The 7602-nt window shown below is 40.7% G+C and overlaps 1 non-coding gene across 1 annotated transcript; it reads left to right on the top strand.

Annotated features, from left to right (window-relative positions):
- Positions 1–7158: 7158 nt before the first annotated feature.
- On the top strand, positions 7159–7262 carry LOC148544629 (small nucleolar RNA R71). Its single transcript, XR_015900569.1, has one exon. It is a non-coding gene; the product is annotated as a small nucleolar RNA R71 (small nucleolar RNA).
- The last annotated feature ends 340 nt before the right edge of the window (positions 7263–7602 follow it).

Here is a 7602-nt window from a genome sequence, read left to right on the forward strand (position 1 = left end):
ACTCTCTGTCAAATTTATTTTTTCACACACACCCATCTGACTCGGACGCGTCAGCGATGCGTTCGCGTCGTTTACGCTCTCTCTTTTTTTTTTTTTGAAATAGCTTGAGGTGTTCGGTTCCTGTGATAGAATAGCTGCATGATCAGAAAATTAGTAAGAATTTAATAAAAATCAAACAAGTAAGAAAACTACTACTACGAAAAATAACTAAGGATACGAAATTATCGGGTTGCCTCCCGACAAGCGCTTCTTTAACGCACTAGCTTGACGGTCAGTTCTGCTAGTTCAGCAGATGAGTGGACCTCTGGTGATCAATCTCGCCTCTAAGATAGTGCTTCAACCTCTGGCCATTCACTGTGAATTTTCTGTCAGAATTCTCTTCCTGTATCTCCACATGACCATATGGTGAAGCGCTGGTAACCACAAATGGTCCTGACCACCGGGATTTCAGCTTCCCGGGAAAGAATTTGAGCCTTGAATTATATAGAAGCACTCTCTGTCTTGGCTCAAATATTCTGATGGCAATCTTCTTATCATGCAGTAGCTTGGTTCTCTCCTTATAGAGCTTGGCATTCTCATAGGCTGAATATCTGAATTCATCAAGCTCATTCAACTGAAGCATCCGCTTAATTCTTGCAGCTTCTGAATCAAGATTCAGATACCTAATTGCCCAATAAGCCTTGTGCTCCAGCTCAACTGGAAAGTGACAGGCTTTGCCATAGACCAACTGATATGGGGACATGCCAATTGGGGTCTTGTATGCTGTCCGGTATGCCCAGAGAGCATCATCAAGCTTCCTAGACCAGTCCTTTCTTGAAACACTGACGGTCTTCTCTAGAATCCTTTTGAGTTCCCTGTTGGAAACTTCAACCTGTCCACTTGTCTGAGGGTGATAGCGGGTTGCCACTTTATGACGGACTCCATATCTATGCAGAAGAGAGTCCAACTGTCTGTTACAGAAGTGACTTCCTCCATCACTAATGAGTGTCATTGGGACACCAAACCGGCTGAAGATATATCTCTGAAAAAAGCTCATTACCACCTTGGCATCATTGGTGGGCAAAGCCACAGCTTCCACCCACTTGGACACATAGTCGACTGCCACTAGAATATAGTTGTTTGAATGTGAGGGTGGGAAAGGTCCCATGAAATCAATACCCCACACATCAAACAACTCAACCTCAAGAATTCCCTGCTGTGGCATTTCATGGTTGGCAGGGAGGTTTGTGGCTTTTTCACATCTATCACAGTGCTTTACAAATGCTCTTGAGTCTCTGAAGAGAGTCGGCCAATAAAACCCGCTCTGAAGGACCTTTGTAGCTGTCCTTTCACCACCAAAGTGGCCTCCATACTCAGAACCATGACAGTGCCAAAGAATCTGCTGTTTTTCTTCATCTGGGACACACCTCCGGATAATTCCATCTGAACACCTTTTAAAAAGGTATGGTTCCTCCCAAATGTAGTACTTTGCATCAGTCAATAGCTTCTTCACTTATTGCCTACTGTACTCCCTTGGGATAAAATTCATGGCCTTATAATTTGCAATGTCTGCAAACCATAGAGCCTGCTGAATGAGGAACAATTGTTCATCTGGAAACATCTCAGTCACAGTTATGGGTGGTTGTACTCCTGCTTCAGGCTCAATTCTGGAGAGATGGTCAGCTACTTGATTTTCTGACCCTTTCTTGTCTTTTATCTCAATATGAAACTCTTGAAGGAGCAACACCCATCTGATTAATCTTGGTTTAGAATCCTGTTTGGTTAGAAGGTACTTCAAAGCAGCATGGTCAGTATAAACAATAACCTTAGAACCAAGTAAATAGGACCTAAACTTATCAACACCATACACAACAGCTAATAATTCCTTTTCTGTAGTTGTGTAATTCTTTTGAGCATCATTTAACACACGACTGGCATAGTAAATGACATGTACAAGCTTACCATGCCTCTGTCCTAAAACAGCTCCTATAGCAAAATCACTAGCATCACACATTAATTCAAATGGTAAATCCCAGTCAGGGGAAGCTATAATGGGAGCAGAGGTGAGATTTGCCTTCAGAGTTTCAAAAGCATGCAGACAGTTAGAATCAAAGACAAAAGGAACATCAACAACCAATAGGTTGCTCAATGGTTTAGCAATTTTAGAAAAATCCTTTATAAATCTTCTATAAAATCCTGCATGACCCAAGAAACTCCTAATTGCCTTAACATTAGTTGGTGGTGGTAATTTTTCAATTACCTCCACATTTGCTCTGTCAACCTCAATTCCCTTACTTGAAATCCGGTGTCCAAGAACAATGCCTTCTTTAACCATAAAACGGCATTTTTCCCAATTTAAAACAAGGTTTGATTCTTGACACCGTTTCAAGACAAGAGATAAATGTTTAAGGCAGGATTCAAAAGAATTACCAAAAATAGAAAAATCATCCATAAATATCTCAATAAACTTTTCAACCATATCAGAAAAAATTGAAAGCATACACCTCTGAAAAGTTGCTGGAGCATTGCAAAGTCCAAATGGCATTCTCCTGTAGGCAAATACTTCAAAGGGGCATGTGAATGCTGTCTTCTCTTGATCTTGAGGGTCCACTGCAATTTGATTATATCCAGAATATCCATCTAGAAAATAATAAAAAGCATGACCAGCTAACCTCTCAAGCATCTGATCAATGAAAGGGAGGGGGAAATGATCCTTCCTTGTAGTAGTGTTTAGCCTCCTATAATCTATGCACATTCTCCATCCTGTGACTGTTCTTGTAGGAATAAGCTCATTCTTTTCATTCTTGATCACTGTCATCCCTCCTTTCTTGGGAACTACCTGTACAGGACATACCCAAGGACTGTCAGAAATAGGGTAAATAATACCTGCTTCCCATAATTTCATTACCTCTTTTTGGACCACCTCTTTCATAGTTGGATTGAGTCTCCTTTGTGGTTGCACAACTGGTTTAGCATCATCTTCAAGAAGGATCTTGTGCATACACTTGGTTGGACTAATCCCCTTCAAGTCACTAATGGTCCACCCAAGAGCTATTTTATGGCTCCTGAGCACTGAAATAAGCGCCTCCTCTTCTTCAGGCTTCAGAGAAGAGCTAATAATCACTGGATATTGATGCCAGGGCATCTTGGCCAGTTTTACTGACCTTTTCTTTACTGTTTTTAGGTTAGTTTCATGCATTTCCTTAGGAAATAAGCTAGTTTTGGGTAGATATTCACTTACACCTTGATTCAAACATACATTGTGCATTTTACATTATTTCATGAGGATTTTGCATGAGTTTAGTGACAAATTGTATGTTGCATTACCCATGACTTAGACTAGAACTTTGATGCACTCTATTGCTTGATTTCAGGACCAAAGGAAGCAAGGAATGGGAGGTAACTTGCAAAGTTAATGAGAAAAGTGATTGCCAATAACGCTCTCGAAGCCATCATTGACCACGTTAAGAGTCACGTTAACTAAGTTAACGTGAACTCTAACGTGGAGAAGGGAAGTTGAGCCAACGTTAGTGACACTTAACATTGTCACTAACGCTGGCAAATGCTCATAAGTGGCCACGTTAGAGTCCAACATTAACCTAGTTAACGTGGCCTCTAACGTTAAAAAGGGGAAGAAACGCCAACGTTAGTGACACCCAACATTGTCACTAATGTTGGAAGCAACCACACAACCCCCCAAGGAGCCACGTTAACTTAGTTAACGTGGAAGCTAACGTTGATGAGTGAAAGAATGGCCAACGTTAGTGACACTCAACATTGTCACTAACGTTGGGGATGGCTAAGCATGGCCACGTTAGAAGCCACGTTAACCTAGTTAATGTGGACTCTAACGTGAGACATAGGGGCACCTTGGAACGTTAGTGACAATGTTGAGTGTCACTAACATTCTCGAAGGATGGCAAGCCCACGTTAAAGAGCCACGTTAACTAAGTTAACGTGAGCTCTAACGTGGGAACAAAGGGGGCTTTTCAAAGTTATTGGGAATGTTAAGTCTCAATAACGTGTGTGAAGGACTTAGAGGCAACGTTAGTGGCAATGTTTGTGCCACTAACGTTGAAGTTAACGTAGCTTTTACTTCAGAACGTTAGTAAGAAAGTTGATTGTCACTAATGTTCTCGAGCTCATATTTTCACTAAACGTTAACACCCCTAACGTCCTGAGCTAAAGTCTCTGCCCACTTCACACTTTCTCTCTACAAGTAAAGCCAAGCTCAAATGAAGAAGAGAACTGCTTCAAACTCAAGATCCAAAGGCCCAAGACTTGAAGAGCCAACTAGAAGCTGAGAGAAGTAGTATATATAGGAGTAGCTTTGAATTGTTGAAGAGTTCTGGAAGTTGGAAAAAGAGAACTACTCTCTGTATTTTACCTTCTCTGCAATTTCTAGTTTTATGATGTATTCTCCATCTTTGTTTTCATTTTCTAGAGCTATGAACAACTAAACCCCTTTCATTGGGTTAGGGAGCTCTGTTGTAATTTGATGGATCAATACTAATTTTCATTATTCTTCTTCTATCTTTTCTCTTGATTTTACTTGAAAGCTTTCGATCTTCATCCAATTGAGTAGTTATCTTGGAAAAGAAGCTATTCAAACTTGGATCTCTTCTGAACCTTGAAAGAGGAATGAAGAGATCAAGCTAGAAATGCTTTCTCATGCTGGACCAAATTGGGTTTTGATGGGTATGTGACTATAACCCTCTCAATACTTGATTTGGGAAATGCATGTGGTATAATCAGTGACCATACTTCATCTCTTCTCATGAGCAATTGCCAAGGAATTGGATATTGATCAAGATTTGAGAGATTGAATTGCAAGAAATTGTAATTCAATCAATTAAGATTGCCAAGGAGATCAATGAGTGCATTGATTGAGGAAGAGATGAAAATAAACTTGATCCGGAGAATTGCAACATCTCCTAAGCCCAATGAACTTCCCATCTCTGATCTTACCCATTCTCTTTAATTTCTTCCATTTACTTTTATGAGCAAATACCCCATTCCCATTTACAATTCTGCAATTTATTTTCAGTCATTTACTTCCAGTCCTTTAATTCTAGTATTTACTTTTCTGCTATTTACATTCCCGCCATTTTATTTCTGCAACTCTCAACCCAAATTCTGGATTCGCTCAACTAGAAAATTCTTCTAATTAAAGTTGCTTGATCAATCAATCCCTGTGGGATTCGACCTCACTCTATTGTGAGTTTTTACTTGACGACAAATTCGGTACACTTGCCGAAGGAAATTTGTTGAGAGACAGTTTCCACACGCATCAGATATGAATCATTTCCACCCAAGAACACATATTTCAGAGAAGGGGGTAAGGGTTTGAGCTCAAGCTTGGGGGCTTCCTCCTCCTTAATTGGCGTGTTCATCAGCTCCTTTTGGGGTGGTGAATCATCAACTTCAACTAATTCACACTCAGAAATAGGATCTAGAACATCATCAAGTACCTCAGTTTCCAGTACTTCTTGAACAAGTGGTTCAATAACATCTATTTTCATACACCCCTCAGAATAATTGGGGTGTTTGAGGGCTTCAAAAACATTTAGGACCACCTGTTCTTCATTGAGCCTCAGGGTTAATTCACCCTTTTTCACATCAATCAGAGCTCTACCTGTAGCTAAAAAGGGTCTACCAAGTATAATAGAGGGTTTTACCTCCTCTTCCATGTCTAATATAAAAAAATCAACAGGGAAGATAAATGGTCCTACTTTCACAAGTAAATCTTCAACAACACCTACAGGTAATTTGATAGAAAGATCAGCAAGTTGAAGAGAAATACGAGTGGGTTTTACCTCCTCAATTTGAAGCTTTTTCATCACTGAAAGTGGCATGAGGTTAATGCTAGCTCCAAGATCACAGAAATCTCTCTGAATGCCGACTTCTCCAATGGTGCAAGGAATGACAAAGCTCCCTGGGTCTGGCATCTTCTCAGGAAGGGTGTGTTGAATAATAGCACTGCATTCCTTGGTTAGCACCACTGTTTCTTGTTCCTTTTAATTCCTCTTGTGGGTCAACAATTCTTTCATAAATTTAGCATAGAGAGGCATTTGCTCTAGAGCCTCTGCAAAAGGGATGTTGATCTGCAGCTTCTTGAAGACATCTAAAAATTTAGAGAATTACTTTTCTTTGGACGCCTTCTGAAGCCTCTGAGGATATGGCATTTTTGGCTTGTATTCAGGGGCCTTTGGTAAGGTGGGATACGTGTCAAGAGAGTCAGGGAACGGGTTGTCTGCCTGCTTAGGAGGGGCGTGCTCTACTTCTTCCTTCTTCTCCTCTGGAGCTTCCTTTTCAACTGGATCTTTATTGACCTTGGTCTCAAAACCAGCCACCTTACCACTTCTCAATTGAATAGCCTTGCAATCTTCTCTTGGGTTCACCACTGTATCACCAGGGAATGTATTTGAAGACCTTTCAGGTAATTGCTTGCTCATTTGACCCATTTGCACCTCCAAGTTTCTAATGGAGGCTCTGGTTTCTTGTATGAAACTCATCATCATCTCCCATTTAGAATCTTCTTGGGATTTAGAATGTGCCTGCTGAGGTGGTTGTTGTTGCTGAGACTGAAATTGGCGGTTATTATGGTTGTTCTGTTGAAAACTACCCTGAGAACTATTGTTGAAGTTCTGAGGTCTCTGAGGTTGATCTCTCCACCCAAAATTTAGGTGATTCCTCCACCCCTGATTGTATGTCTTAGAATATGGATCATTGTTGGGATTTCTAGGACCACTCCCCATGTAATTCACCTGTTCAGAAGAGGGTTGAGCATAATCATAATTATCATTTTGCATAAAGTTACTTGTCATGTCATAGGAGGTATCTTGGGGTGGATTTTGAATGTTGATAGCTGAGACTTGCATGCCACCCATCTATTGAGTAAGTAGATTTATCTGCTGAGACATAAGCTTGTTCTGAGCAAGAAGAGCATTAACAGCTTCTACTTCCAACACACCTCTCTTTTGAGCGGCCTCAGAGTTCACAGGATTCCTGTTAGATGTGTATAAATATTGGTTGCTTGCAACCAGTTCAATCAGCTCAATAGTCTCCTCTGGTGTCTTCTTCTTGTGCAATGAACCGCCTGCAGAAGTGTCTAGGCTCATCTTTGACATCTCTCCTAAGCCTTCATAAAAGATATCCAGTTGGGTCCATTTGGAGAACATGTCAGGAGGGCATTGCCTAGTCAGTAGCTTGTATCTCTCCCAAGCTTCATAAAGAGTTTCACCATCCTTTTGCTTGAAGGTCTGAACCTCCAACCTAAGCTTAGTCAGCTTCTTTGGTGGGAAAAATTTAGTGAGAAACTCTGTAACAACCTTTTCCCAAGTATTCAAACTCTCTTTTGGTTGGGAATCTAGCCATAGCTTTGCTTTATCCCTCAGAGAAAATGGGAAAAGCATGAGTTTGTACACCTCTGGGTTTACTCCATTTGTCTTCACAGTATCACATATCTGCAGAAAATCAGAAATAAATTGATTTGGATCTTCATGAGGAAGTCCATGATACTGGCAGTTTTGTTGCACCAGGGTGACCAATTGTGGCTTCAAATCAAAGTTGTTTGCAGTTATAGGAGGCACCACAATGCTTTTTCCATAGAGATCCACAGTA

The sequence above is a fragment of the Arachis ipaensis genome, chromosome B9 (genome assembly GCF_059453495.1).
Source record: "Arachis ipaensis isolate K30076 ecotype BB chromosome B9, ASM5945349v1, whole genome shotgun sequence".
In the NCBI taxonomy this organism is placed as follows: domain Eukaryota; kingdom Viridiplantae; phylum Streptophyta; class Magnoliopsida; order Fabales; family Fabaceae; genus Arachis; species Arachis ipaensis.